This window comes from Quercus robur, chromosome 11 (assembly GCF_932294415.1).
Source record: "Quercus robur chromosome 11, dhQueRobu3.1, whole genome shotgun sequence".
NCBI classification, from domain to species: domain Eukaryota; kingdom Viridiplantae; phylum Streptophyta; class Magnoliopsida; order Fagales; family Fagaceae; genus Quercus; species Quercus robur.
In genome coordinates, this window is record NC_065544.1 from 44,291,650 (window position 1) to 44,314,316 (window position 22,667).

Genomic DNA, 22,667 nt, shown 5'->3' on the forward strand with positions numbered 1-22,667 from the left:
TTGGGTTCTAAGACTTTAGGTTTAAATGTATTAGAACTTCAATTTGTAATGTTGGCAAACCATGATCAAAACGTTTACCGGATCCTGTAATAGCCCATTGCATCAACCAAATTGAATTGTGTTGGGTTCTAAGACTTTAGGTTTAAATGTATTAGAACTTCAATTTGTAATGTTGACAAACCATGATCAAAATGTTTAGTCTTGTTTTAGACTTGCTCAAAGTATGTGTTTATTGTAAAGTTGAAATCGAGTGTACTACAAGATTTTCTATGTAAATCTGCCTAGCTCTATCGATCAAAAATTAGACTCGATCGATCGAAGCTCGTGAAGATTGTTTTTTCTGCAAAATTTTCCAACTCAGCCCAAGCCCGTTTGACGTGTAGGATTTTATGTTTTGCCTTAAGTATAAAAGGGAAACCCTAGCCACATTTTGAGGTTGCTCTTTATGCTATGTGTGTGAATCTCTTGTAAGATCTAGAGGTGTTTGCCTTTATACACACTTAGAGTTTCCAATCTCAAGATTGATGTCAAGAGCTTGGTGATCAATTCAGTTGCTGATTCAAGAGCTTAAAGATATACAAGCGGGAGTACTTGTGCTTACTGTGAATCTCAAGAGAAAAGTAGTCCGTGGACTCAGAGCTGTCACATGGTCATGATAGTAAGTTTCCTACTCGAGGTAGCAATAGGATGTTAGTGGTCTAAGTTGCTATTGTGTAAACTTCAATTCTCTATAGTGGATTTGTTTACCTTGAGAATAGCTAGGTTAAATCCTCCCTAGGTTTTTTACCGATTTAGTTTTCTTGGGTTATCATATCGTTGTGTTCTTCATTTTCCACACTTGTCAATGATATGATTTATGTGTGTTAACCTAGTTCTGCATAATTTACCTAAGTTAATCACTTGGCTAAATAACTAGGTTAATCTGATTGTGTTTAAGGGGTCTAAAAAAGTACAAATTGGTCCCTTCTGAACTGCTTCCCAAGCACCAAAATACTTTCTCATAGATATGAGTATGGTGAAATAAGGATTTGACTAATGTACCTCTCAAGGATATATCAATGGAAAGGGTGAGAGTAGAGGAATTTGGAAAATCAAAGGATGAAGATTGTGGATGAGTCAATCTTGTTTTTCTCTAGGGTTTCTCTCTCTCAAAATTCTCTCTAGAAGCTCTCTACATTTCGTGGTTATAAGGGTATTTATAGTAGGGTGTATAAGGAATGCGAAGAGTCAGTTACAACCAAATAGGGCATTCTGGCGACTCGAGCTCACAACTGGAACAAGTCGCGAGTTTAAGTCGTGAGCTAACTGCCTGTCCAAACTGAAAGTTTTGTCCTGTAGTGCAATAGCTGGCGTGACCCTTCAGCTCCCTCTGCATGCTTCACACGTGTGCCATTCTAGCAACTTGCCAATCGCGAGCTAGTCATGAGATCCAGTCGCGAGACTCCCTTGAATTGCACAGTTCTGAGATTTCTTCACACTCTCTCACACACTACCCTTACATGAATCTCACCTAAATACAAGGTATCTAATTGCTAAATTACAAGCAAATTTGGCATGAAATAAAGCCAACAAATGATTGAATAAATTCAATCTTACAAAGTTGATGAGGATCTCTTAAAGCCAACGTAATTTAATACTGAAAAACTCTACTAAGACAAAGATGGGCTATCAAGAACGTAGACGAGGTAGGATGGGCAATTGGTCAGATCTAGTATGGATCATACATGGACAATAGTTGGAGTTGGCGACTCTCCTAGAGATCCCATGAGGGATCCATGGGGAAGAGGATTAAGTTGGCCCTTGCAAACAGCTTGATGCACTATCTCCCTTCAACCCTTTTGAGCGAAATGCGGCAAAAAGAAGGAAAATCCATGGGCCAACCCCGTTGTCTCCACCCTGTAGGAGCTACAAGATCACCCTAACATTCCTTTGGAAACCAAAAACAATAAACTATTCGAGGCAGAAATGCGAGATATTTTGTTCCACCACAGAGAATTATTTGATTTTTTCATTTCAAGGAATTTACACTATACACTAAGACAATCATTTTGAGGGTTGAATGATTCCTAAGAGCGGATTAATCCCCTTTCTTTTTAGTTATTTGTATTTGCAGTCAATTTTTTTTATTTGGCAATAGTAATAAAGATAATAAAATAACAAATAAAATAGAAAGAAATTAATATTAATGGTTTGAATCGTGTATCAATGGCCAATTGGAACTATTGTATCGAGTTTATTGGGAGCATTATTTAGTAGAAATGAATTTTCTAGCATTTGATTCTGCACCACTTTAGTATTTCGTCAAACACTTGAAAAGTAACTCAAAAACTCAAGGGGAAGCTTGAATAATTGGTTTATACGGATACTTGCCTATAAAACTACACATCAAAATGACATTGCCATAAATTGACAACCCATCTTTTTCACAATAGAGTCTTTCAGTGGCATGTTTCGGTCCTCTTTCCCATTACTTAGAAAAAGTGAGCCACTGGTTCAAGTACAAGATACTATCATTATCGCCTGGACAATTAGACATCCAACCAATAATCGCAATGACCCAATTGCAAGAGCGGAGCTCTATCAACTGAGCCATATCCCCCCGAGCCAAGTGGAGCATGCATGAAGGAGTCAGATGCTAAGTTGATTATTGCTCCTTTCTTATTTATTAGCCCTGTAATAATTATATAATTGTAATTTCTATTTAGTCGTCTTTTCTTTTTACTTATTTTTTACTTAATAGAATATAATATAAGCTTTTTTTATTTAATTTAACTCAAGATACGAAAAAGTATTTGAGTATCCTATTTGACTTATGTAGTAATTTTTATTTTATATATGTTTTTAGAAGTTTTTATTTATTTCTTTCTTTAAACAGAGCCACTTGGCGTTCCAACCCAATTCCAACAATACACTTTTCAGATCGGAAAAGTGGAACTACCTAGCGTTGCATATTAGAACTCATTAAAGCTTGATTTGCATCATCAAGTTCAATAAAAGGAATGAGGGAAGCTCCAAAAAAAAATATTTGAAGGTAAAAATACTTTTAGATGCAGCTGTTCCCATTCAACAATCAGGAATTCTTGACGGTATCTAACCAAAACAACCTACTCTTCTTGAATACCTCGATTCAGCCCCAAAGAATTTCCTGACTCTACAATAGAGTATTCGTCTCGACTTGGTAATAAATATCCTAATGGGTGGTTTATTGAATCGTTGCAATTGATGCTCAATGTCGAAGAGAAGGAAGAGCTCTTCGGAAAGTGGGCCTTTATGATCCGATAAAGAATCAAACCTGTTTAAATGTTCTTGCTATTCTATATTTCCTTGAAATGGGCACTCAACCTATAGGAACTGTTCATGATATTTGGAAGAAGTTAGGAGTTTTTATGGAACTTTGCCTTAATCAACAGATTAAATTCAATTAATGAATAGAACAAAGGGGAGGGGGGGCAGTAGTATATAAAAGGTTATACAAAGTTATCTTTGCCATTTAATTTCTGTTGTGGATGTGATTTTATTTGGTTTAAATTGTTTATCAATTCTGTATTAAGCTTATGTTCATATTCTGCACATTAATTGTTTGATATTAAGCTTGAATCGGTAATTTGTTAATTGGGGGTCTAAACGTTCATAGTGTTTTATACACTAATTGAACTTTCACATAATTTTTTTTTATTTTTTGTTATTTTGAAATTTTACATGCATGGAGGCTAAGGTATATAAAATATTTAATTCAATGGTGGATTTTTCAAATTTTGTATTTAATAAAAAAATTAGTACATTAATTGTTGATGTAATTTGAACCTCTCTCTCTCTCTCTCTCTCTCTCTCTCTCTCTCTCTCTCTCTCTCTCTCTCTCTCTCTCTCTCTCTCTCTCTCTCTCTCTATATATATATATATATATATCTAATTAATTAAAAATGGACCATATCTTCTTCTTCGTTTTCTTTTAGGGAAAAAAATGGACCATATCTAGATCACTAGATGTATTTGATATTTTATTTATAATAACATACAGGTTATTAATTACTCTATCTGTCCCAAATTATTTGGCCTAGTTAGAAAAACCCAATTATTTAGGGAAACATCATTAATTATCTTATATCTCTTTTTAAAAAAAAGTTAAGAATTTCCTAAATTACCCTTAAACAAATTTTTCAAAAAATTATTTAAGAAAAAAAAACATTTCTGGTATTAGCACCAACTGCCAATACTAGAAATGTTTTTTTTTTTTTTAATTTCAATAAAGATGGCGTGTATGGTGGATTTCAAAATTTTGGTTTTTAATTTTTTTTAAATTAAAAAAAAAATGTTCCACAAATAAATTAAGGGCATAAAAGAAATATTAATAAATTAATGATGTTTGATTTTTCAAATAAAACATAATTTTAGGACATATTAAAATAAAATATAGGCCAAATAATTTGAGATGGGAGGAGTAATATATATTATATAGGCTCTGCAATTACAACTGCGATATGGTGTATCATACACCAGAAGTTGTGGTACTACAAGTCCACAATGGTTTTCTTAGTCAGTGAAAATGAAACAGACAATTACGCAATAAGCAGAGCTAAGAGTAGTGTCATTTATAGGACTTTACAGCCTATGGTGATGTAAGCATTGGTCTATATAATTAAGTACGAATAGTTCTAATACCATATAAAATGCTATAATTTTTGCCACAACTATCTTACATGTAAGACTGTAATTAGATAAATGTCACTTTCATATGGACCCATTATTTTTTTTTGGCCGCTCACAATTTGCCACGTGGATAGTTATGGCGGTGGCATTTTCATTGCTCATAGTTTGTCACGCCAATAGTTGCGGCGTCATTTTATGCGGTCTTAGATTTTTTTGATATAACCACACTATCTGAACCTTAATCACTACCCAGCCTGTGCTGGTTCGTGGCCACTAGAATTTCTCTCCAAAATAACGCCACAAATTAAGCAAAATCCCTTGTGATAGAAGCCTCTCTTTATCTTCAAATCTCTCCATAGCAAATCAATATGGCTGACCGGGAAGCCAAAACTAATGCCATTTCCGGCCAACCCCAGAAAATTACCATGGATTTTGATCCTCCAAAGAAACCCAAAATTAACAAATATGCTTTTACTTGTGCTCTCTTGGCCACCATGACTTCTGCCTTACTTGGTTATGGTCAGTAATCTTCAACTATGGCCTGTTAATATACATGTAACATTTTTTTATACGCTTTTTCCAATTCACTTGTCGTTGATTACATAATACAGTTTTGTTTTGTTGGCTGTCTCAAGAGTTTTTATTATGTCCTGTTTATTCATTCAACTTCCGTTAGCTAATGAGTTTCCATTTTTGTCAATGGACGCCATACTTTATCCCGAAACATGGGTAACTCTTCACGGGTTTGGTTTGCCACTAAACTCAACACGTGTCTTAAAATAGTCAAGTGCAGATCTCAATCTCAAGCACTAAATAGAAGTCTTACCCTTCTTCAAAAACTTATGTCTATCATGTTTCATGTTGAAACATACCTTAGTTTCTCCGGAAAATGTTATTTTGAATATATAATTGTGATATTGCAATCATACCAATACAAATGCACTGGATCTTTAAATTTTTTTCCTCATGTATGTGTTTGTTTGTTGCTTTCAGATATTGGTGTAATGAGTGGAGCTATAATTTACATCAAAGACGACCTCAAAATCTCAGACATACAGGTTGAAATCCTCGCCGGAATTATCAACCTTTACTCACTCATAGGCTCATGGGCCGCCGGCAGAACCTCCGACTGGATAGGCCGGAGATACACCATACTAGTGGCCCAAGCCATTTTCTTTGCTGGGGCTATTCTCATGGGATTTGCCACCAACTATGCATTTCTCATGGTTGGTCGCTTTGTCGCCGGCATCGGCGTGGGCTATGCACTCATGATTGCCCCTGTCTACACAGCTGAGATCTCTCCGGCTTCCACTCGTGGCTTCCTCACCTCGTTCTTTGAGGTTTGTAGTGCAGTCATTGTCTTCATTAAGTTAAAACTACAGCTTATTTCTACTTTGCTTTCGAAGAAAAATAGTAGTGTTTGGATAAGTTCCTTTGACAAAAATGGAATTACACAACTTTTGTAATTTAGAATGTCTTTAAAAACCCTTTTTTTTTTCTTTTCAACTCATGTACAAGTATACAACCACTTAGGGGCGGCTTAATGCATTTAGAGACCTAAAGTAACAATTAAAATTGAGGCCTTTTATATATTTAAATAAGATTTTTTTTTTTAAATAAAATATTACTTAAATTCTATTATCTTGTTTTAGATGCAAAATTACTATTAATTAAAATGAGCTACTTTTTTTTTTTTATATATATAGAAAATTTATAGAGAAAACTTTTCACACTTGTTGATGTGGCATATTAAAATTGGTAAGTAAAAAAGTGTGTTAGTGGTGGACGTAGCTGGAACTAGTAAAAGTTTGCCAACTCAACTTGTGAAAAATGTTATGAATTTTTTTGTGTATTGCTCCTTTTTTTTTTTTTTTGAGAAGTGTTAAGTTGTTATTGGTTCTAATTTGAACCCAACATTGAAATTAATTTTTTGTCATCAATAATACCCTATAACAACCTGCCATTTGAAATTTATTATGAAAATGTTATGGATGTAACATGTTATGAAAGATATCACATTCTCATCAAATTGTGATATCTCTCCTGTTATCTTGACCTCCATTTTTTCCTATTTAGAGCACTCACAACAATGTAGCTAAATAGCTATTTTAGTTACACCAAAGCACAAAAATCCACACTACAACAGTGGAGTTAAAGGTAAAATTTTTACATTCATTGCTACAATGCAAAGCTATATATGGTTGTGCACTGTAGCTAAAAACTTTATAAAAAAAAATTATTTTACATTCACACTACTTTTTTTTTCTTTTTTTGCTTTCATTCTCCTTTCTCTATGTCAATGCTCACTGCCTCTCCATCTCTTCTTTCTTCCTCCATAGACCCAATACCAGTCGAGAAAAGAAAAACAAAAACAGCACCCACTGTTGAAATCAAAAACCTATTAAAATGCACACAACCACCATGACCCACGATGCACAACTAGTGCCACAACCTCGACAAACCCATAACCACACAACCTAACAAACCCAAAGATCTCAACCACACAAACCCATACTAGCGGCAGCGACAAGGACGACAAACCCAATCTAGCCACCACGAGTGTCGACGACCACCACACCCAGACAGAGAGATTTTAATGGAGTGATGGAGATGAGAACATAGAGGAGATAGAGCGATGGAGGGATGGAGAAGAGAGAGAGAGAGAGAGAGAGAGAAATGGAGTAATGGAGAACCAAAGAAGAAGATGGAGTAATAGGGAACCAAAGGAGAAGCAATGGAGTGACTGGGCATGGGTGATAGAAACAAAGGAGAAGAAGTGAAACAAAGATGGGTTTGATGGTGGTTGTGGTTGTGGTTGTGGTTGTGTGTGGTGGTTGAATAAAATATTATTTTATTGTAGTGTTTATATTATTTTATTTTGTTAAAAGTTAAAATAGCTCCACTACTATAAGATGTAAGAAGATAAAATAGATAAAGTGACTTTTTGTGTAGCTAAAAAGTTAAAAATTTAGCTCACTACTGTGGATGCTCTTACTCTTAAATGATATTTCAAACCTTCCTGAGTCGTCTCTCCACACTTCATAGCTCCAAAATTCAAAATGGAAAAAAGTTTTACATGTTGATTCAGGCAAAGGTCCTAACCTGGAAGTCATTTCCTATCATAAATGGGTGACAAAGTCTAATAGTACTCGTCTTGAGTTACCTAAGAAAAAATTTGGTTTCTCAAGGTGACAAGAAAATTCTTTGGTATTTTGGAGGCTGGTTTCCAGCACCACCAAGAGCCATAAGTCTCTTATATTAGAACTGTCATGGGCTTAGGAATCGACAGACAATTCAGGAGCTTAGTGACATTGTCCAAGCACAAAATCCTACAATGGTGTATTTAGTTGAAACATGGCTGGTTGAAGTAAGGCTAATTGGTATTTGGGATAATTTGAAGTTTGGACACTGTCAAGGAGTGTCAAAAAATAAGTTGTGGTGGTGGATTGGCTATTTGTTGGAAACATGGTTTCGACTTACATGTTGAAACTTCTTCTCTACATCTCATTGATGGTTTGATCAGCCAAGGAAAGGATAAATGAATGGCAATTCACTAATTTTATGAGGCACCTAAGACTCATTTGAGAATTGATTCTTGAAATCTTATGAGAGATCTTCATCAGTGTTCATCATTGTCATGGCTATGTGCTGGCGATTTTATGAACTCTCAAAGTCTAATGAAAAATTAGGTGCTCGTTTAAGACCCTATGGTCAAATGAAAATATTTCAAGAAGCACTGGATGAATGTGGTTTAAGGGATCTGGGCTTTGTTGGTAGTAAATTAATAAATTTACCTAGTTCAAGAATTACCTAAATGGAGGTACGGTGTGGGAGCGGTTGAATAGAGCTATTGGTATAAATGAGTGACTTGCTCAATTCCTTGCAACAAAGGTACATTCTCTAGATGTGGGCTCATCTGATCATAAACCTCTTTTGATTTTACCTAGAGGGTTTGTAGTAAAGTCCCAAAGACCTTGGCGTTTTGAGCAAACGTGACTTGAGAAGGAAGGGCTTCTTCCACTCTTCCTTCGAAGGAGACTTAGAGATTGTTATGAATTCCCTAAGACGTGGAGATATGGTCCAATCCTTTGTTGGCCACCTTTTAAAAGACACCTTGTCTTATACTAACTCTTTATAGAGCTTTTCTTTCTTTCATGTGGATAGGCAAGGCAATACAGTTACACATGCCTGAGCCCAAAGAGCAAGGCTTTCTTTTTCTCTTGTAGTTTGGATGAAGTCTGATCTTCCAAGTATAAATTCTTTTGTTTTATCTGATTTTCCAATAAAGATCTTATGACTTAGATTACAAGTCTTTCTTCTTAAGAAAAAAAAAATGTATACAACTACTAGTACTACAAGTATTAAAAAGTCAAGATCTTATGATTTTTAATATTTTTATCTAATATGTCAAATGTTCAAATTTCCCTCTTTTATTATTGTAAGTTGTAACTATCTAATCATTTATTTTATATGAAAAGATAATATTAGAAAAAAATTCCATATAACAATTCTTTTTAATGTTGAGAGCTTGTGACATAAATCGGCTCTTCCTCTCATTGAAATGATACATTTTTAAAGTGGATTGAAATCTCCCAAGTAGGATACTAAAAATATTATTAAATAAACCTATTTAAATTGATATATCTTTTAATTATATTATTAATGTGTCACTAATCACATGTTTTGTCACCTCAATTTATAATTTTTTTTTTTTTGGATAATTGACAATTATTAAACAATTTCTAAAATACTTTATTATGAATAAAATTAACCAAGTAAATGTAATTACAATTTAATTTAATTTTATATAATTTATAAATAATAGAAAAAGATGATATTTAGATTAAAGCCAATAACAGTAATAATTTTAGATCTGAAATTACTTTCACCATTTTTTTTTTTTTTTGTCTTTTGCTTAAAAAAAGAAAAGAAAAAGAAAGGCAATCAAATGTTATAAGATTGGTAAAACTACTTTCACCAATTGAATTGACTTCAAGAAACAAAACAGTTGATTCATTTCCAAAATGACATTATTATTATTATTATTAAGATCATGGAAACAACTTTAAGGGTTCATTTAGATATAACTTATTTTGATGAAACTGAAAACTGAAAACACTATATCAAAATAAGTTTTAAATGTGTGAATAGTGCCATGTGATCCATTTTTAATGAAAAAGTTATTGAAAAGTGAAATTTGTGGATCTCATAAACAGTACACAGATGCACTATTCATAGAAGAATTAGTCAACAACAGAAGTTGAAGAAAAAAAAAAAAACTGAAAACGTTCTAAAACTGAAAACATAGACGTGAACGTATATCCAAACGGACACTAAGCCTTTGACCAATCAAGAAATAAAGTCAGCAGCAAAAAGTACAGTACAATCATCTTATCTGACATATTTTATGGTCATACTCATAAATAATACTAACTGACTTGGTTGAATTATGATTGTAATTCACAGGTCTTTATCAATTTTGGCATATTGTTGGGGTACGTGTCAAACTATGTATGCTCAAAGCTCCCAACCCACTTGGGATGGCGTGTCATGCTAGGAGTGGGAGCAGTCCCGGCTGTGATACTCGCCTCTGTCGTTTTATGGATGCCCGAGTCACCTCGCTGGCTAGTCATGCAGGGTCGACTCGGTGACGCGAAGCGAGTTTTGGACAAAACCTCGGACTCAGTTGAAGAAGCCCAAATCAGATTAGCGGATATTAAGGAAGCGGCTGGGATTCCCGAGAATTTCACAGACAACGTCGTTCAAGTCCCAAAACACAGCCACGGTGAAGGTGTGTGGAAAGAACTGATCGTCCATCCTACACCGTCCGTTCGTCACATTTTAATCTCATCCGTTGGAATCCACTTCTTCCAACAGTGTTCGGGGATTGATTCAGTGGTTTTGTACAGTCCTAGGATCTTCGAAAAAACTGGAATCACTTCCTCAAACGACAAGCTACTCGCTACCGTGGCCGTTGGATTTACGAAAACCATGTTCATCTTGGTAGCCACTTTTTTGTTTGATAAGATCGGACGGCGGCCATTGATTTTGAGCAGTGTGGCTGGGATGATATTCTCACTCGCCACCTTGGGATTTGGGCTCACGGTGATTGATCATTCCGATCATAAAATCACATGGGCTGTGGGGTTGAGCGTAGCTATGTTGTTGGCTTTTGTGGCATTTTTTTCAATTGGGATGGGACCCAGTCCAGTGGTTTATAGCTCTGAGATTTTCCCGTTGAGGCTACGCGCTCAGGGAACGAGTATAGGAATGGCAGCGAATAGGCTGACAAGTGGGGCCATATCCTATGACTTTTATCTCACTGTATGAAGGGATTACAATTGGTGGGGCCTTCTTTTTATACGCTGGAGTTGCCTTGGTGTCATGGGTGTTCTTTTATTACGTGCTACCTGAAACACGAGGTAGAACCCTTGAAGATATGGAGGGGCTTTTTGGTAATTTCAAGTGGAATTTTCCTAAGACTAGGAATAATAATAAGGAAGTTTGTAATGGTAATGGACCTAATGGTCGAGTTCAATTGGGGAGTAAGTAAGTTAAGGGGTTTGGGAAAAAAATGGTATCATTGGTAGATATGTTTTTAGCTTTCTTTCATAACAATGATGTGAGATGCATGAAAAAAATATATATAAATAAAACTGATGTTATGAAATATGAATGACAAAGATAATTTACTATAACATGTCTTTTTGTTTTATGGGTTTGGCTTACTTTTAATAATTTTTTAAAATGAATCCATTTTTGTTTTATTGAAAGACTGTACATTACCTACTAACTAAATTAAAGGTGGAGATTAAAATTCACTATCATTTGTCATTGTACATAGCTAATTTACTCAAAAAATTCAAAACCTACATTTCTAAAGTGTATCATTTCGGGTTTCTTTGTCTCTAGCGAAAGTTAGTCTCTCCCACTTCTCCTAGGCCTTAGAAATTGCTGTCCCTCATAGTAGGTGCCATAGTCCCATAAATTAACAAGTTTACCCTAAGGTTTGTTGGGTTTTTCTTCTTCGGGGTTTAGGAAACACACACTGTATCTTGTATGGAGGACCTCACTAGGCAATGGAATGGCTTGTCACTCTCAAATCGAGAGGGACCAAAATTCTGTTTGAATAACGATCTAGCTAGATCAGAGTTCTTCTTAGCAGCAAATTTTTTTACAAAGAGAGCACTCAACACAGATGCTATTGTTGCTACTTTCAAGCCACTTTGGAGAGCCAAGAATGGTTTTGAAGTCAAAAATATTGGAAATCACTTTGTCCTTTTCACTTTCGATAACAAAAATACTATCGAAAGCATTCTGTCCAATGAGCCATGGAGTTTTGATAAACACCTCGTGGCTTTGCAATGATATGATGGAGAGAGTGCAGTTAAGAATATGTCTTTCAAACTCACCCCTTTTTGGGTTCAAGTACACGAAATTCTGGTGAGATTCATGAACAAAGCAGTCGCAGAAGGAATATGCGAAACCATGGGACTCTTAATGATAGGGATTGCGAATGGTGGATCGATAGCGAGGGCATTCTAGACGAATCAGAGAAAGGTTATGGCTCATGGTTGAGGGCTGCCCCGTTTAATGGTGTACGTAAAGGAGTGGTTTCAATCCCTGGCTTGTACCCAAAAAAAAAAGTGAGCCCTGTTGGTCGGAATACTCCTATGGAAGCCAGAACAGTGCCAGCGTCCCAAAGTCTAATCACTGATCCTTGTAAGGAAAGTGCCAGTGAAGGAATAACCTCAAATTCAAATTTGAGGGATCCTTTCCATACTAAGGAGTAGCCGTTTCAAACCACACAATCAAATCCGGATTTGGTGCAACAAATTGGCTCAGAAGATCTCTTTGAAAAAAATATTGAGGAAATTAACCGTGACTTGAGGAAATATGAATTACCAATAGGTGATGACCACGGGTATGACATGCCAGGTAACACATCCACTTCTTTATGTTCCATATATACTCCTATTTCCATGCACACTAATCCCTCGCAGATTCCTAATCCAACACCATCACCCCCTATTATTCTGGAAGATATTTCAAAGCCCAATAATTTTCTAAAGGATTCGGCCCCACTCTCTACTTGGAAACGTATCCCCAGGGTTGACAAAGTTGTGACCAAGAATCAGACAGCTGTGGTGGGACAGAAACGTACAAACACCAACCATACAAGCCATTCTGACTTACCAAACAAGAAAATTGTGGTTTCTCAAAATGACATAGACAACATCCAGATATTGGCAGCGGCTGGTTCCCAGCCCTGCCAGAAGCAATGAGTCTGTTAGTATGGAACTGTTGTGGGCTTGGGAACTTGCGTACAGCAGATCGGCTTGGGAACTTGCCTATAGCCGAAACATAGACAAACAAAGCAAGGCTAGAAACAGTACAAAACATAATTTAGTTCAAAAATCTTTTTGAAGTTCCAAGGAGAAACAAAGCAAGTGGTCTGGCAATTTTTTGGAAAGAAGACTTTGATTTAGAGATTGAGACTTTTTCCAAGTACCATATTGATACCACGATCAACAAGAATAAAGAGAACGAGTAGAGATTTACGGGCTTTTACAGTGAGCCTGATACACAACAAAGACATGAGTCTTGGGCGAAACTTCATAGTCTTAAACAGCGTGGGCACCTCCATGGTTATGTGCTAGAGATTTCAATGAGATAACACACCAATCCGAAAAAAACAGAGGCAGACCAAAGCCACACAGCCAAATGCAACCTTTACAAGACATTTTAGACAAGTGTGGCTTCATGGACTTGGGTTTTGTGGGTTTCCCTTTCACATGGCACAAACACTTCAAAGACTACACCATCTAGGAACGACTAGACCTAACTATGGCCACCAATGATTGGTTCTCCATGTTCCCAAGTACTAAAGTGTATCATTTGGATGTAACAACTTTAAACCATAAGCCTTTACTGATTGCCCCTGAAGGTATCGATAGCTGCTTACAAAAGCCTCTCCGTTTTGAACAAATGTGGTTAACAGAAAAGGGCTGCACTGAGACAGTTGAAGCTGTTTGGTGTGAGACTTCTATGGACCTATGGGATACAAAGGTAATTAAGAAGATAGATAAGTGTAGGGTTGCATTGTCACGATGGAGCAAAAAGCACTTTGGCAGCGTTAGAAAGGACCTAGAACGAAAACGAAAAGAACTCCGTAAGGCAGAAACATGGGCACTCCGTATAGGGGACTCAAAACGCATGAGATTGTTGGAAAAAGAAGTTAACATGCTGCTGGATAAGGAAGCCAAAATGTGGGCCCAACGGTCCAAAGTTTTGTGGCTCAAGGATGGTGATTGCAATACAAGGTTCTTCCATAGCAAAGCTTCCCAACGCCGATGCCGCAATTACATCACTAAACTCCATGATGCTTCGGGAAGATTATGTACAAGGCCATCCCAAATAAATGACATCATCACCAATTTCTATCAAGAACTCTTTACTATGGGTGGCCCAAGCAGATTTGAGGAAGTCATTGACACAATCCCTCAGGTGGTATCTCCTGAGATGAATGCAAAGCTCATTGCAGATTTCACAATTGATGAAGTGGAAGCTGCCATAAGACAAATGGCCCCCTTGAAAGCCCCTGCCCGAATGGTATGCCTCCCTTATTTTATCAGAACTACTGGTCTTTAATTGGCTCTGATGTCTCTATATCCATATTGTATTATCTTAATAATAGGGTCCTGCCTCAGTCCTTAGGTCACTCTTTCATCACTCTAATTCCCAAAGTTAAAAATCCAGAGTATGTGACTGAATTTCGCCCTATAAGCTTAAGTAATGTCTTATATAGAATTTTTTCAAAGGTGTTAACCAACCGTTTGAAAATTATTATGCCTAAACTTATTTCAGAACATCAAAGTGCTTTTATGTTTGACCGGCTGATTTCAGATCATATCTTGGTGGCTTTTGAAACTTTGCACTTCTTGAGGAACCACAATAAAGGTAAAACGGGTTTTATGGCCTTAAAGCTTGGCATGAGCAAGGCCTATGATATGTAGGTTCTTTTGGGGACAACGGGGTGATAGTAGAAAAATCCATTGGGTGAAATGGTTGGATTTATGTAAACCAAAATCTTAGGGAGGCATGGGTTTTAAAGATCTTTCTCTTTTTAATGATGCACTCTTGGCTAAACAAACGTGGAGGTTACTCCATGACACTAACTCACTGTTTTATAGGGTATTAAAGCCAAGTTATTTCCAAATTTGTCAGTGATGGAAGCCACAAATCTGGCCAATGCTTTATACGCATGGAAGAGTTTGATGCAAGGAAGGGAAGTCATTAAAAGAGGTGGGGCTTGGAGAATTGGTCTAGGCAACTCTATCCATATCTGGGGAGACAACTAGCTACCTACTAAAACCAAGGCCAAAGTAATCTCTCCCATGGTGGATGGTGGGGATACGGCCATGGTCAGTGAGCTTATTGACCCAGTGAATAGGATTTGGAGGGAGGAAGTCATTGATAGAATTTTCTATGAGTTCGAAGTATCCATTATAAAAAACATCCCTCTGTGTACGACTATTCAAGATGACGTCCTAATCTGTCCATTCAATCCAGATGGAGAATATTCAGTTAAATCCGAATATAAGTTTCTGTAAGAGGAAGAAGCGCGACACCAACCTGGACAATCTATACTTGATGCGATGAAGCTTTTGTGGAACAAAATTTGGGGTCTTAAGGTCCCAAATAAAGTCAAAAATTTAGTATGGAAGGCATGCAAGAACTCCCTTCCTACTAAACTAAATTTGGTTCGGTGCAAAGTGATCACTGATGGACAGTGTGACAGTTGCAAGCAACAACACGAAGATGTAATTCATGCCTTATACAGGTGCCCTACCCTCGATGACTTCTAGAAACAAACTAAAACATGGAACCATGGTGTACTTAAGAAATTCACATCTTTCCTTGATCTCTTTGACTTCATTCTTGCAGGTAACTATGAAGCAAAATTATTTGCGATGGTCACTTGGAATCTATGGAATCGACGGAACAACCTTAGATTGGGAAAACCATCACTTCCCCTTGGTAAGATGCTGGAACACTCTCGGGAGCAGCTATTAGAGTCCCACTCCAGCACCCCAAGTCTATCAATTCACCGACAGCAACAAGCAACAACGTGGACTGCACCGGACCAACAGTGGGTAAAATTGAACTTTGATGGAGCAACTTTTGCCTCTGACAATACCGCTGGTTTGGGAGTGGTAATACAGAATGATGCGAGTCTTGTTATGGCTTCCTTATCACAGCAAATTCCTATGCCATCTACAGTTATTGAAGTCGAAGCCCTAGCAGCAAGGAGGGCCTTGGAGCTAGCTATGTGTTGAGGACAAATTTTTCACACCACATGACTTCATTTCATTGGTAACCCGCACCACGTCAACATTATCATGGATTTTGGGAAAACCTCTTTTAAAGCCCAAAATAGCCCATATTTACACAAAAATGCGTCAAAGCCCATGGTTCAAGCTCATGGCACATCATCTCATTTTTGGCTCATGATCCAAGCTCATGAGTCTCATCGGGGGAATTTTGGGAGTCGTGGTTTGGAGGGCCAAGAAGTATGTTCAGTAAAGTTCCAGTGATTCAAATTTGATAAAGGGAAAGCATGTTACTTGGCGTGTCTTCCCCAATTCCCTAAATTCTGACGGGTCAGTGTGCAATAGATGACATTTGGTAAGCCTCTCATATCACATAACACTTAAAATGATAAAACTCTCCATGCTCTTTATATAAAAATTAATGCTCATCATATAATATAAGTATTTCATATCAATTATATTATTATCATCTAAATCAATTCCAAGCACATGGCTAAATATATATTAATATCTCATATCTAGCATTAAAATGCTCTCCTTACTCTCCAAGATTTGGTTAAGATACAAAAAGACCATGATTACATCTCTAAAACTTCATCAAATATATTTTCCAAAAGAGAAAACTTAGCTGAAAACACCAAAAACGGCTCTAGTGGAAGCTGCAAACAGCTTCTGCAGAAACTGAAACAATTCCAGCACATTCTACAGTAGCTCTAGTTGTGGTACTAGGAAAATCTCATAAAGCTTATCTCACCATCTTTAGTCAAATCATGAATTTAATGCCATATACTTTCCTCCAAGCAAATGATTTCATTCGGATGACATCATCCAACTGTAACAGCTGTGATTGACAGCTATTACAGCTATAACTTCAGCCATTAAGTCTCAAACTTTTTTCTTTTAGCCAAAAAACAAAAGACCACTTACTTTGTCAAAGATTTTTCCTGATTTGCTAAGTTTCCCTTCAATTAGTTCTGATCTAGTTACATAGCTTAGCTCTATATAAAGAGGACCAAGCCACACACCAAGGGACCCCCTCTCTCTGATCTCCCTCTCTGATCTTTGCCCTCTCTGATCCATCTCACCCTCTTATGTAGAAACTTCACACATTTTGCTGCAAAATACACATTTTTACACTTCTCCATCTCCCTTACAAAAATATTTCTTCTTAGAGCACACCATTACACACTAGCCCTCTCTCATCTTCAATATTCTAAAACTCCATTCATCTTGCTGCCATATCTCTAAAAGATCTTCATATCTTTCTTCCTCCCTCTTACAAAATCTCTCTTCATAGATAACAACACAACACATATATTACAACACCATTACCCATTACCCATCTTTCCCACACTCCATTATTCTGAAGTATCATCATCTTGCTACACAAAAACACATCTCCATCTCATTCTTTATTTCTCATACAAAATTCCCCTTCTTAGAAAGCAACATAACCAATGTCATAATACAAAAAACAATCTCAGCAGCAGCCTTTACTACATTTAACCTTCATTTATCTATCTCATACTTCCATTTATTTTACAAAACACATTCCTCACAAAATACTCATACATACTTCTCATATATCTCTAAGCTTCATGTCTCACAAATTATACATATACAAAATTCATGTCCAACAAAGTATCTACATATAATTCTCATACATATTACAAACACCATATCTCACAATATATACATATTCCTTACCATCTCCACACATCTTAAAACAAATCAAACACTCTTACAAGAACTTATTACTAAAAGCCCTTTCTTATGAAAGACAAAAACTTATAAAATCAAAAGCCCTTCTTATGGAAGGCAATATCACTCATATTTGACTAAAAACTAAAAAAGTATTACATGGGGAAAGTCATTTAAGTGTATGATGAAAGTGGATAAACTTAACCAACCTATGCACACGACTGGACATACTCTCTCTCCCTCTAGTTGCACCCATTTTTCCCCTTCAATCATGAAGTCACCATGGAAGGACTCATAATATCATATTGTACTGCTGGACTCATTCTATCATGCTGCTAAAATGTCTAAGTCCACTGCTGTCCTACGGTTGGAGCTCCAAACTATGAAAATAAGTCATTATATTTTACCTTCAAACTTATATTGTCAAGTATATTTTGTTCATTATTATCATACCACTCAACTAATGTCATTATACTGTTGGAATCTTATTAGTTCATTAGCACTATAAGGCTAGAGCCACAAACTATGAAGCTCACCAACATTATACGGCAGGAGCCACAAATCACATGAAGAACAAAGTGATACTACACAACTGGAGTCAGAAACGTAAAAGATAAGTCAATGTTTTCTCCATCTTTTAAATTACATTATTGAGTATATGTTAACTCATTATCATTTTACCATTATCTCACCATTTAATAAACATGGTCTCACTAATAATAAACATACATATTAATAAATTGATATACCACCAATGGACATATATTACTAGGACATAAACCATTGTTGGACTTGTATCATTTGGACATATACCACCAATGGACATATATTATTTGGACATGAACCATTGCTAGACATACCTTATTATGATGAAAATGAACCATGAACCGCAACTAGACATGGACTATTGGACTCATCCCATTGTTGGACATTGGACATCTAACTAAAACACTTTCTAATATTGGACATAACTTAATAATAAAATAATAATGTATCAACTCACCATTCAATCAAAGCTATCATGCTAAGCATATTATTTATTTATTTCAACCATTATCATGATTCTAAGACTTTGGATTTTATGTATTTTGTAAGCTTAAAAATACACCGGTAGCCATTGGTCTATGCGGCCCAATGTCGAGTTCCAGGTTGATCTCCCCAAAACAAATCCGGGCCTAGCAAAGCCACACCTCCAAAAGCACGTGACTACGCGCACAAAAAACACCCCCAACACTATGGAATGTGGTTTAACGCGTATAGTCTTGGAAGGTGATTATGAGGTTCTATACAAAGCAATACAGAAGGAGACCAGATGCCTAACACACTTTGGCCACCTCACAGTAGATATACATTTTCTTATTTCACATTTCACTGCCTTTAAACTATCGTTGTTCGTAGACATTGTAATAAGCTTACTCATGCCTTAGCAAGAAGAGCAACAATCCCCCCACATATGTCCATTTGGATGGAAGATGTACCACCGGACCTCTTATCTGTTTTTCAAGCTGATTTCAATAGCCTTCTTTAATAATACGCATCGACATTTTTCTCAAAAAACAAAAACAAAAACAAAAAACAAAAAAACATGTCTAGTTAAAAAAATACTGAAGGTAAGCTAAACCTTTGTTTTATCATCTTTCATGTTTTCTAAGCAATGTGTCCAAGTTTGGATTAGTTTGCCATGTTGGGGGGAGATTCAAAATGTGCATTAAAAGAAAAGGTAAAATGTGCATTAAAAGCAAAGGTATGTATATTTCATTCATGAAAATGGGATATACCAATAACAAATAATGATGACTTTTTTAAAGCCCTTATGGAATTAGCCGCACTAAACAAATGGGAATTAGTGTCAATTGAATTGGGGTCCTATAAGCTAAAATTTTGGAAAAAGAAAAAAAAAACAAAGGGAGAAGGAGCTCCAATTATTGGGGAAGGGAAAGTGGTAATTAGAAATGTGCTCTCTACTTTACTTATATTGGATGACATTTTTTTCCATTTGATTGGTTGGTTCCTTTCACATGATGAGCAAGAGCAATGGCTATTGTTATTGTTTCTTTGGTCCTACTTTTTTTTTTTTAATTTCTCTCTCTTTTATTATTATTTATTATTTTGTGAACAAGGAAATTTGGTAATGTGATGTGGTACCTCTTAGAACAAGTGGATTGATTGAATTTTATTGCCGAAAAAGTAGAGAAAAAGAGACCTTACATTGCTTTCTTTTTTTTTTCTTTCTTTCTTCTTCTTTTTTAAATCTTCGAAAAAAAAAATTTTTCCTCTTGGCTGGTTAAGTTTCCATCCAATGCTGAGATGGTTTTTTCTCTACTCATAGAATCATAATATTGAAATCAATATATTACTAAAAGCTGAAGCGTGGCATTTATAGCTGCTGAACTTCTGTTGCGCCACCTCATCACCACGTCATTCGCCACATAATTAATATTTATTCCTTTTTTTTTTTTACAAATATATATATATATATATAAATAGATTATTGACTTTACATATTCATCTTTGTCGGTTTTAATATCTATATATATTTCTTTTTTATTTCCAATTTTCCTATAATTTTTTTTTTTTTTACATTCACTTATTTTTTAAAATATTTACATTTTCTTCAACCTTTCTTCTTCCCTCACCTTTTCATCTTCCCACTACCCTTGACTTTAATATTGTTATTCATCTTTCTCTCCATCTTCCTTTATTTGTCTCTTCTTATCCCTTCCCTCTTACTATAAATTTACCACTCTTTTCCATTCTTTGCATAATTTTCTCTCACAACAAGGTTTTTTTTCTCTCTCTTTCTCTCTCAATGTTTTGGTGGATTTTTATTTTTTATTGCATCTCCGCTTTAGGTTGATAAATTTTTTGTATTTTTAAGAACTCTAATTTATGTTGATACAATTTAGTTTTGTGTTTTAAGTTATTATTATTTTGCTCTTTGATTGTTAAATTTTATCCGATTACATTATAAAAAATTAAAGACAGTAGATAAAAAAAAAATAGTATTCCATTATATAACACAATTTGGATAATTTAGTGTTTATTATTATATCTTTTAATTTTTCTTATGTTTTTCTTCTTTTCCATTTTACTCAATATTGAAATTCAACCACATCCTCCTTATCATTAAATTATTTATATTTTCTCTCTCTTTTTGTTTTAAAAAATAAAAAAATGTAATATTTTACTTAAATTCAAATAAAAGAAAATTGTGCTCATCAAATTGTACTCATTTTTTTTTTAACATTTACACTTTCTTCAACCTTTCTCATTCTCTTTACCTTTTCATCTCCCCAAAAATTCTACCTTGATATCACTCTTCCTCTTTCCTTTTATTTTCCTTTATTTTGTTTTTTTATATTATCATCCTCTTAGTATAAATTTATCATTCACTCTTCTATTCTTTACATAATTTTATCTCACAGAAAAGTGGTTATTTCCCACTCTTTCTCCCTCAATTTTTTGGTAGATTTTTATTTTTATTTTTCTTGCATCTCTATTTTAGCCTGATAAAGTTTTGTATTCTTTAGAGCTCTATTTTGGTTTATGGGATTTAGCTTTGTGTTTTAAGTTTTTTTTATTTTTTTTTATGTCTATGACTGTTAAATATTATCATATTTCATTATAAGTAATTAAAAATAGTATATAAGAATGTACTATTATTATATTACATAGAATTATTTGGATAAGTTAGTGTTTATTGTTATGTATTTTATTTTAATTTTTTTTCTCATATCATTTTATTTAACATTTAAATTCAACCACATCCCCCATATATATCATCAAATTATTTATATTTCCACTCCTTTTTTATTTTTAAAATTTTAAATATAATATTTTGCCTAAATTAAATAAATAAAATTGTCCACATTAAGTGGAGTAATGATAGGGAAACACTCATTCTCACACCCAATGCATCAAAGGAAGAATGACATACAAAACAAATCAAGTTAGAAACACTAAATTAAAAAAAAAAAAAAAAAAAAAACTAATAATGCATATTTAATGTCATAGAATCATCATCAAATTTTGGAAAACGATAGGTTGCCAATGGAGAGAGAGAGAGAGAGAGAGAGAGATGGTATAGAAAAAAATCAATACAAAGTAATAAAGAGTAGATAAAGAAAAAAAAAAACCAAACATCAATTAGTAATCGTTAATTGGAAAACAAAGAGGTTTTTAGGAGAAGTAAAAAATAAAATAGAGATTACCGTATAGAGAACATTAAAAACTTTACAGTGTAGTAACATAAACCGTTTAATTCACTTAAAAAATTAAATCAACAATCAACAATTAAATACAATCATAGTACTAAATTTAAATTTAAAACTAATCAAATTCTAACTATGGAAACCATATTAATCATAACTAAAAAAGAGATGTTCTCTGATAGTAGTAGAAATTACATAAGAAATAAAGTTAGAAAATTTAAAAATCCATTCAAATTTAAATATATATATATATATATATAATTTTCATGCACTATTACTTTCGAAAATCTAATGCACAATGCTACCTCTCATTTATCGTCTTTGTTATGCAAATCATCAGTTAGTAAAAATATGATAATGGTAAGAAGCGTTACAAATGAGATCACTAAAAAAATATATAAAATTAATTAATCACTATCATATGGAGTAGTAGTCTATAATTTTACGCAGCCAAAAAAGTGGAATATATAGAGTTTTTTTAAAGGTATGTGTAAAGATTCACTATATGTGTGTGTGTGTGTAAAGGTAATAATAAAAAATAAAAAAAAATGTATATTTAAGGTTTTTGTTAACTTAAAAACTAATGAAAATCAAATGGTTAATAACTAAAATTATAGTATTAATAAAATATTTAATGAGACCATCCTAAAAACATTACCGCGCGCAATGCGCGGGTATGCGACTAATTGTATATAATTCTTAAACTTTTTGTGTGGTTCTTTTTTACACATGTATAAGTTTGGATTTTGATTTGACCTAAGCCATTAAATTGTTA

At 34.7% G+C, this 22,667-nt stretch overlaps 1 pseudogene; it reads left to right on the forward strand.

Moving 5' to 3' along the window:
- Positions 1–4,886: 4,886 nt before the first annotated feature.
- LOC126707591 (putative polyol transporter 1) lies at positions 4,887–19,214 on the forward strand (annotated as a pseudogene).
- The last annotated feature ends 3,453 nt before the right edge of the window (positions 19,215–22,667 follow it).